We start from the raw sequence: 9637 nt of genomic DNA, 5'->3' as shown, positions 1-9637 counted from the left end.
GTAGTGTGTGACTGGATGTGTGAGTGTATGTGTGTGTGCCCTGCGATAGATTGGCACTCTGTCCAGGGTGTACCCTGCCTCGTGCCCTAAGCACCTTGGGATAGGCTACAGGTCCCCGCGACCCTGAATATAGGATAAAGTGGTGTAGAAGATGAGTGAGTAAGTGAGTGACTACTTGTGGGTTGGGTGGGCTCAACTAATGTAACATGAGATTAGATCGTTCTTAAATCAAATGCATCTAGTTATTTTTTTTATCTAGTCTTTTCATTGATGCAGGCCACTTGGGCATTTATTGCAACATCTTTCACATAGATTCACAGGCAGTCCATTCTCCACTTCTCTTGTTGTACAGCATCTTCAATCTGACAATCCCATCAGCACTAATCATGAATTCTCTGCCCACGTTCATATTATGGTCGATGGCTGCAGGGAGATTTAGAACTCATAGACTGGAGGTGAATAATAAAAGCTCTTTGCACAGAACATTAGGATGTTCTGGTGGAATCCCTCAAGCTGTGCTGTTCTTCAAAAGTTCAAGTAGTCTTCTAACTTTTTCCAAGAGGCTGTTTGTTCAAAACCAAAATTGACAAGTCCTTGAGCATGCTGTAGTAAATCCAGCCACAGCATTACTCTCATTTCATCTAGCTGAATAAGGTCATGCAGATATCATGGCAGGCCATCACCGTGCAGGAGTATCCAGTGATTTTGATTTATTAAGTGCTGCAGGACGCCGCTCCAGATGCTGACAAACTCATTGCAAGTGTTGGCATCTTTACACACAAACCGTAAGTAACTGACAATCTATTTTAATCACTGCTTCAATCCTTGATTAAATTTTATCTGAGCTATTTTAAAAATCTTGTTTATTTGGTTCAAGCTTTTGCCCCATGACATACAGTACTGTATATTGTAAGAATGGTTAATATAAGGATACTTAGACTTCGTTAGAGCACAAATTCCAAGATCGGCATCTCATCATAAACATTAGTAACATAAGTAATTGCTTTATAAAATCCAAAATTTTTTCATATACAGACTTTTAGTCAGTTGTTCATTTGTAAAAACAACATAGCACATATCATTCACAACATTTCCTCTTCAATGACAATTTACTTGGATAACTTCATCAGTTTATATAAAAAATACTAGGATGTCTGGCCTAAAGTGTCACCTGTGACAACTATATCTTTTTTTTTAACTGGTAAAAAAGCTGTTTTTTATGTTCTTGGCAGAGGTTAGCAAAATGTTTTTAATCTTGTAAAAAGTTTGTAGATGGGAACTTAAAGTAGAGCACAACTGCTCATAGAGACAACTTTCCATAGTTGTTGGCTTATATGAGAATGGCAGCACATACGGTACAAAGAAATCGCCTCGGGTTACTTTGCTGTATTGAAAAAAAGGGAAACGATTCCTCGTGACCGGTTGTGAAGCACGTGTGTGTCAAACACGCCAAATATTTTGGCATGTATAACCTCAGTCAGGTGATGTCAACCAATGGGGTGCACCTGAAGGTTATAAATAGGCATGAACCGGAAAAACCCTCCGGTCAATTTTGTCTGAAGGATGTCCAGTCACGCATGCAGTGCGGCATTGGAGCGCAGCATCTCGTTTTTTTCAGGGAACAGGGTTACAGCAAAGTAACCCGAGACGTTCGCTTTCAAAAGCTACACTCAATGCTGCGCGACAGCGCTATGGAAACGAAAATACCCACTCCGCCGCACTGCAAGTGTCTGGACCCCCAGGGTTGTGTAGTGTGCGCACAGTACCCCCAAGTCCTAGACATAATCCTGGGATGCTGACTCGAGGACCCGCGAGCCTGGCATCCCCCTATAAAGACTGACCGATGTCTTGCGGAAAGGCAGCCTGCCGCATGCCATGCTTGGAAGCCCCTCTTGCCGAAGCAATAGATGAGGCAAGCTTACTGGTTGAACGGCACTAATCACTAGAGGCGAAGTATGCCATGCGCCTCATAGGCTAGAGCACTAGCATCTTTAACCCGACTCGTCTAATGGCGGCCGCCCTTGGGTTGCGGCCCCACGACATATGAAACCCTGCTCTAATTTACGGCCCTGGCTTAATGCAGAGGTGCGCTGTAAATTGAAGAGCATGAGCTGGACACAGCGAATGAAGACTTACTGCTCCGGAGCTAACGGCGGAGGACAGAAGGCTTCGACTGTGGGAGATAGTTGGGTAAGAATGCAGAACGGCTTTTTTTTTTATTGCAGAAACTTCCAGCACTGGAACAGTTTGGCAGTGGACTGGGTCTACATGTTTTATGTCCTGGAATGAAAAAGATACTGAAGGACAGAATTTGTCCTGTCCTCCTAGGCTAGGGCACTAGCATCTCTAACCCAACTCGTCTAATGGCAGCTGCCCTTCGGCCGCAGCCCCAAGACATATGAAACCCTGCTCTAATTTACGGCACAGCGAATGAAGTCTTACTGCTCCGGAGCTAACGGCGGAGGAAAGAAGGCTTCGACTGTGGAAGATAGTTGGGTAAGAATGCAGAACAGCTTTTCCTAGCCAGTTAGCAAAGCCTAATCACACTAAGGGGTGCTTTCCACCAGCCCCATCAGTCAGGACGTAGGCGAGAAGCGGCTACATATGTTCTGAGTGTACTAGGGCAAAAGCCCGAGGTCAACTTTCTTGTAGAAGCTCCAGCACTAAAGCGGTTCGGCAGTGGACTGGGTCTGCATGTTTCGTCATGTCCTAGAATGTAAATGATCCTGAGGGACAGAGTTTGTCCTGCCCTTAAAGCAGAACCTAGTGCGCTAGTCTTCTTAGCATGAGCTTAGTCTGCCCAGGCAATATTTACAAGACTGCCGTAGTGTCCGCGCTAGGACATGATAACCTCTTGACTGCTGGAGGGAGTATTTCAGGGCCAGAAATACAGGCATTGTTTTGGGGCAATTGATGTGCCACATAAGAAGATTACCTCTCCAGATCTCTTGGGCTGGGCGGCCATCTAAGGCCGCACTCCGGCCCCTAAGGGAAAAACGTCTGCCGTTAGCAACTTGCGACGACAAGAAGAACCTAGAGTGGGACACAGGTTCAAGGATGAGGGTCTGAACCACATAAAAAGGGTACGAAGCTCCCGGCGCGTAACCCTTATTACCTCTGGGGATTGGCCCTTGGATGAAATCCCAAGGCACTTAGCCACCACAGAAGTGGTGAAAGTTACTTTCTGGCTTAGCTTGAACTCCTTTAGAGTGTTCAAAATAGACTCGATGCGCACAGGAGACAGCTGTGCCCGCATTGCGGTCGGATCTCACATGACACTCAATGTATGCTTTGTGTAGGAAAGAAAACGCTTTCCGAGGCGCTAGCTCCATAGAGAGGATACGAAGCTCTCAGCGCGTAACCCCTGTTGCCTCGTCATCGTTTCGGGGCAATTGATGTGCCACACGAGAAGATGACCTCTCCAGCTCCCTTGTGCATAGGCGGCCATCTAAGGTTGCGCTCTGGCCCCTAAGGGAAAAACGTCTGCCGTTATGCCGTTAGGTGTTCGGCATTCTGAACATAGAAGGAAGGGACCAAATTCACGGAGACCGCTGCTCTCCGAAACACCAGTGGTGGCGGACATTGAACCACGGCCTCCTAAGGATGCTTGTCCTCTTCATTGCTTCGTACCTAAAGAGACATAGCTGGCAGTAGGTTCCCCACTGCCGGCCTCTCTAAAAGGTGCAGCTCTCAGTAGGTCAGTCTGGTATGCCTGAAAAGCCATTGTGTGCAGGGCTGCACCAGGCTGACCCGCTGCCTGAAAAATCTTCTCCCACCAATGAAGATGTTAGTCTACACGCTTGGTGGGGAGTGTGGATTTTTCCCAAGAGGATGATCTCCCAGGAGAGGGATAGCCTGTGAGCGTCTCTCTGATCTGGGACATCATCATAAAGGACCACGCTTTCATCCATGACATTGGAACAAATCAAATGTCAATAGCACAAAAACACAGGATAAATACGGCTTATTCCATGAAAGAGTTAACTCATGGAGGTTGCCAGGAGGGGGAGGGGCCATCATTGAGGCCCCTCCTCCGGCCACCTGTCGGCTGACCTTGCGCGTTTGGGGGATTTATTTAATTTATTTATTTTTACGGCGAATCGAGGTGTACGCGTTAGACCGCGCGTTACCACCTCTAACACCAACTAACACACTGGCTCATCACTAGAGGAGCGCTCTGAAGTGATAGTTTCCATCTCCGCAAAAGCGAGAGACAAAGTTCTTCCCCCTTCACAGGAAGCGCCAAAGCGTGCTGGAGAAGTGGAAGGTAAAAGACTCATGATGCGGCAAGAGAGCGAGAGAAAATGAAAATTCTGTCTCGTGCGCCTCCACCAGATTTGCACGCAAGAAATGCGCTGCGGGTCGTGGTTTTGCTTTAAGATGGCAAACCCGAGCACGAGGGACTTTAATAGGGAGAAAATCTCAATACTTACCTGCTCCCTGAAGCCCGAGGATAGCGTGCTCTTCCCCCAAACACTCAAACAGAAAACGTGGAGATCGCCTTCAGCGAGATATTCTTCTACACGGAGGGATGGACTCGTGTCTAACTCTGCCATCTTTCTGGTGAGTAGTAAGACACTTTCTATTTTCGCTTTCTGTCAAAAAATGCTTGCACACACGCACACACACAACATGGATCCTGAAGAGAAAATTATCCGAGGGTGTTTCCGGTTCATGCCTATTTATAACCTCCAGGTGCACCCCATCGGTTGACGTCACCTGCCTGAGGTTATACATGCCAAAATATTTGGCGTGTTTGACACACACGTGTTTTACAACCGGTCACGAGGAATCGTTTCCCATAGCGCTGTCGCGCAGCATTGAGTGTAGCTTTTGAAAGGGAACACCACTATAAAGACATATGATAAGAATATGTTGGGGTGCTGCTCATGGTTAACATGACCGTAGCTGCAAATCTACTTCAGATTAAGCTCAGATAAAGCAAGGCTGTCGTCTGCATAATTGTACCATTGCACTTTGCATTCAGTGGCTTTTGAAAGGTTGGTCAATAACTTCAATTGCAATAGTAAAGCCATACAAGTAACTATCTTTTCTAGGTTCTTGTACTGTGTCAGTTGCAGCACGATGCGTTAGTGGTTATCACTGTCACCCTCGAGTTCGATTCTTGTGTCTGTGTGCATGGAATTTGCATGTTCTCCCTGTGCTTGGTGGGTTTTCTCTGATATGCAGTTATGCAGATTAGGCTAATTGGCGTTCCCAAATTGTCCATAGTGTGTGTGTGTGTGTATGTGTGTGTACTGTCCAGGGTGTACCCCGCCTCATGCCCTAAGTCTCCTGCCCTAAGGCCCACCGCGACCCTGTGTACAGAGTTAAGCAGTATAGACAATGTGAGAGTGAGTGCACTGTCATTAGTTATATTTTGAACTTGTGGCAAATGCTCAATGCTGTGGTCCCCACTTTGCCCATCCATATTATTTGTCTTCATCTTTATGTTTGCTTTAAGCCCTTTAAAGACAATATCATCTGCTTGTCTTTGTATAGTATTTAGAAGTATAGCAGTTTGATTCTTAGTGATTGGTTTTCCTTTGACATGCCATTGATTCAGATCCAACACCGAACAAAGCAGGCTGATCCATCTCTCAGTGTTCAATGTCAGATGAAGATGATGGGTGGGACACAGACATGCCTTGTGGTATAATTGAACAGTGATGCTTCTGCTCCCGTCAAGAAGTCCAGCTGATCCGCACACAAATTGGCACAGGTTTTACACCAGATGCCCATCCTTGCACAACCCTTACGTTTTATCTAGGCACGGGACCAGCATTGCATTTAGTGGTTGGTGTGTGGGCATCAGTTGGGAATTGAACTCTGGCCTCTCACAAGGCAGACAAGAAACCTACCACCCAATATTAGTTTCTGTTCATAAATCATAATAATATACTTGGAAGATTAGTAGTAGCCCATTTGTCCCAGGCATAACTTTTCAAACCAGAGGATAAAAGTTGTTATTTTAAACTTAAAAAAGAACTGTAATAAATGGCCTTGTTCTTCCTCTTAAAATTTGGCCATTCAGTAGAAAAAGCAGTCTGGAGCTCACTGGAGACTTTCATGTTTTTAACTTTCAACATTCATTTTGATAATGTAATTCATTCATAATGTAATTCATTTTGATACGGACATATCCTTTGAGAGCAGCATTCATGTCTGTATCAGTAGGCGTCAATCAGGGGACTCATTACACACCATTTATTTAATATTGACATTTGGCCTGCATATAAAACACAGTCATCTTACACCCTATTTGCAATGATCCCTGATTCCTACATCATTTAAAATCAATCCTAGTCATAATTTATTGCTTGGCTACGGTCATAAATATACAATCCTGTTTCCTCCTGTACATAGTTTTTTCTTCAAGATTTTTTTGATTGCTTCACTCAGATTACTTAGAACCAATGTTGCCCCACTTTAAAAGAAAATAACTAGGAGGGAAGTTAGCACCATGCTGCAAAGATCACATTAGTAGACCACCCATAGTTTAGAATGTGACTGTTTCAAAATAACTTAGCGGTAGAAAAGCTTCATGGTTTTAAATGACCATGTTCTTCTACATTCAATAAGAGAAAAAAAATATTAAGTATTTTTTGTTTAGTACATTAACAAGATTAATAAGTCATAAATAAAGAACCTGAGTGAACTTTTGGTCTGTTATGATTAAAGTGAACATCTGCTTTAATCAACAGTGGCAGGTTCAGGGCAGACAGACTAAATAAAATTCATCTACTTGGACATGTTTGGCATCTCTAGTTTTAATGGGCATAGAGAGTTTTGTTAAAGTGTGATGTTTTCAATGCTGGTATCCTCAGTCTTTCACGTTCGCAGGTTCGCTTTTGGTCCAGTGTTGGGTGTCCTCATGCCCAAGTTAACTTTTGGCTATCCTATTATATTCCCTTGCTGGAATGCCAGATTTTTAAAAGGATTGGCAAGGTTCAGACAGACTTCTTTTATTTCTCAGCCATTCTGAACTAGATTTACTGGCAAACTTCTAATTTCTCTGTTGCATGACGTTTTGAGCCAAGCTTTAGCTGACAGGCAGATGGCCTCACATTTGCCTCTAGAATGCTCTGATACAAAGAGGAATTCATGGTCAACTTATTGACTACAAGGTTCGCAGGTCCTGTTACCGCTCCACCACTGTGCTTGATAGTGGGTAAAAGATATTTCTGCTAAAATGCTGTTTGGTTTTCCCCAGATATGGTTCTGGGCATTAAGACCAAACAACTCCACTTTTGTCTCATCTCTTTGATCGTCATCATAGGACATTTTTCCAGAAGGCTGTGTTCAGAAGCAGTTTTGTGCTTCCGTGTTCATTTTAGACAGAAGAGGCTTTCTCCTGGCAACCCTTCCAAACAAACTGTAATTGTTACCCTTCTTTTAATTGTGCTGTCATGGACTTTGACATTTAACTTGCTCAGTGATCCCTGTAAGGTCTGGGATATAGATATTTTTTTGTATTTCTCTGAGCACTGCATGGTCTCACCTTCAGGGCCAAGATTTGCTACTATCTTGAATGCTTTCCACAGAATAATCTTTCTCATTTGTACAACACTGAGCTAAAAATTTTGGAAATGGTTTTATAACCCTTTTCAGATTGATGTCAGCAACAATTGCTCCTCTAAGAGAATTGTTTATGTCTTTCCCTCTTGGCATTTACACACACCAGAATGCTCCAGATCAGCAAACTGCCAAAACTTCTGCTTTTATAGAATTCTCCGCACCTGCTGGTAAACAATTAATCAAGGGATAATAATTAGCAGTACCTGGCTGCAACTTACTTTCCCAACTTCTGTCAAAGCAATAAGTGGGTACTTAGTATTGCCCACAAGTTTTTTTTTTTTTTTTTTGGTTAAATTTATGATGAATGCCAATAATGGCACAGTAAAGAGAAAAGTTGTGTTTTCTTTGTCTGTGGTTGAATTTGCCTAATTCTAAGATTGACTACAATATAATTATTTTTATTATGTTTTTGCACAAAACACATAACATTAAAAGAGGAGGTATTACCTTTTTCACATGACTGTATAATAAAGGTGCATGTGGTGCATGTTTCCTGGGGATCATAATTTTAATGCAAGCATTTTCTAAGAGCATTCCCTTTAAGCTTGTAAAGCATGTTGAAGTGACTTTATAAAAACTGCATGCTTGCTAGCAGTCAACTTAGAAAAACTATAAGACAGTAACCTCAATGTCTTGACCGAAAGAACAGCTTGCATTTACTGTATGGTTTAAATTACAGGAACTTATGGAAACCCGAGCTCCTTTGAAAACCACCACTGAGACATTTAAAAAACTGATCATTTTCTTCTTATAGTTTTTATTTTATTTTCCATAAATTTTATAAAAAAAGGATAAATATGTCAATGTGTTTATTCACTCATTACATTCCATTTTCCAAACATCTGTCTCCACTAATTAGCACAGTTCTCTGGCTTTTCCTGCTGTGGCCATCCATGCATGGCGGCACTGCACTTGAGTTACTGGATTTACATAGCCACCTGAATTTCTTATCACTAATTGGGTGCTGTGCTTCTATTCAACACTTTGGGCAGTTTATGAAATGATCCTTATGTTTTTATTATTGTGCCTATATGAAATGTTACTGTTCCTGTTGCTGACCGTGCTACTACACTTTTTTATGTATGCTCGTGCATGTAACTTGAAAAGTTGCATGCATTGGTTGGCAAACAATTTGAAGCAAAACATATGATTTTTGAGTAGTGTCATGTCCCACTACTTTTTAGCCATATATTGAATGTCATTATTGTCAATTAAGGTGAAGTATTTGGTGTGGTTCAATCAGCACAATAGTAAAATTGTTGAATAAAATAAGACAATAATGGATTAACACATTTTTGCACAAATGACTTGCTGCAATAATGCTTAGTCACCAGGGATTCACTTTAAAATCATGAACTTATAATCTCTCTCCCTCTCTGACAAGCTACACAGGCTACTCCTGAGGTATCAGTGATCCTGACTCCTTCTGCCCTCTGGACCTGCCTGATGCCTCACTTCCGCTTAGAGCTTTCATCACCTGAAATCTCTCAGTGCTGCTAAGGATGGTATGGATGGTCTAAAGATCACACAGAGAGTAATGTTTATGGTAGCACAAAGAAACCATAAAGATGACTGTGGAAGTTCTTCCATAAATAGCCTTAAGACAGCAATTTTTAAGAAATAGTACTAGTAGCACTACAAGCAGTAACTGCAGTAAGAAACATAAAGGAAAGTTTATTTTCTTGCCTTTAAACCTATTAATGCTCATACTTAACTTCCTGTTCATTTATTTGCTGAATTGTCTTGTCTTAGTATGAGGATTTATTTGTTTTGTTTTTTTATTTCATTTAAAAAGTGTGGAGGAGATTTACTCTTAACTCTTTTTATTGTGAATGTCCTCCACATTTTTTGGAATATAAAGAATAAATACTGTTTGGTACAGTAGGTTGAACTTTAATTAATGCTTATAATTGTGTTGACAAACATACTGTAATTATCTCTTTTTACTATACAGTACACTGTAGAATTTAAGAGAGGGGTACAATTCTTCTCTCAACAGAGGTGGAGGTCTTTGGCACAACCTGTCTCCTAATTTTTATGCTGCTCTTTCATTCTTCCC

Source organism: Clarias gariepinus, chromosome 19 (assembly GCF_024256425.1).
Source record: "Clarias gariepinus isolate MV-2021 ecotype Netherlands chromosome 19, CGAR_prim_01v2, whole genome shotgun sequence".
In the NCBI taxonomy this organism is placed as follows: domain Eukaryota; kingdom Metazoa; phylum Chordata; class Actinopteri; order Siluriformes; family Clariidae; genus Clarias; species Clarias gariepinus.
The sequence above is the reverse complement of the archived record's forward strand: the minus strand, read 5'-3'. Positions refer to the sequence as shown.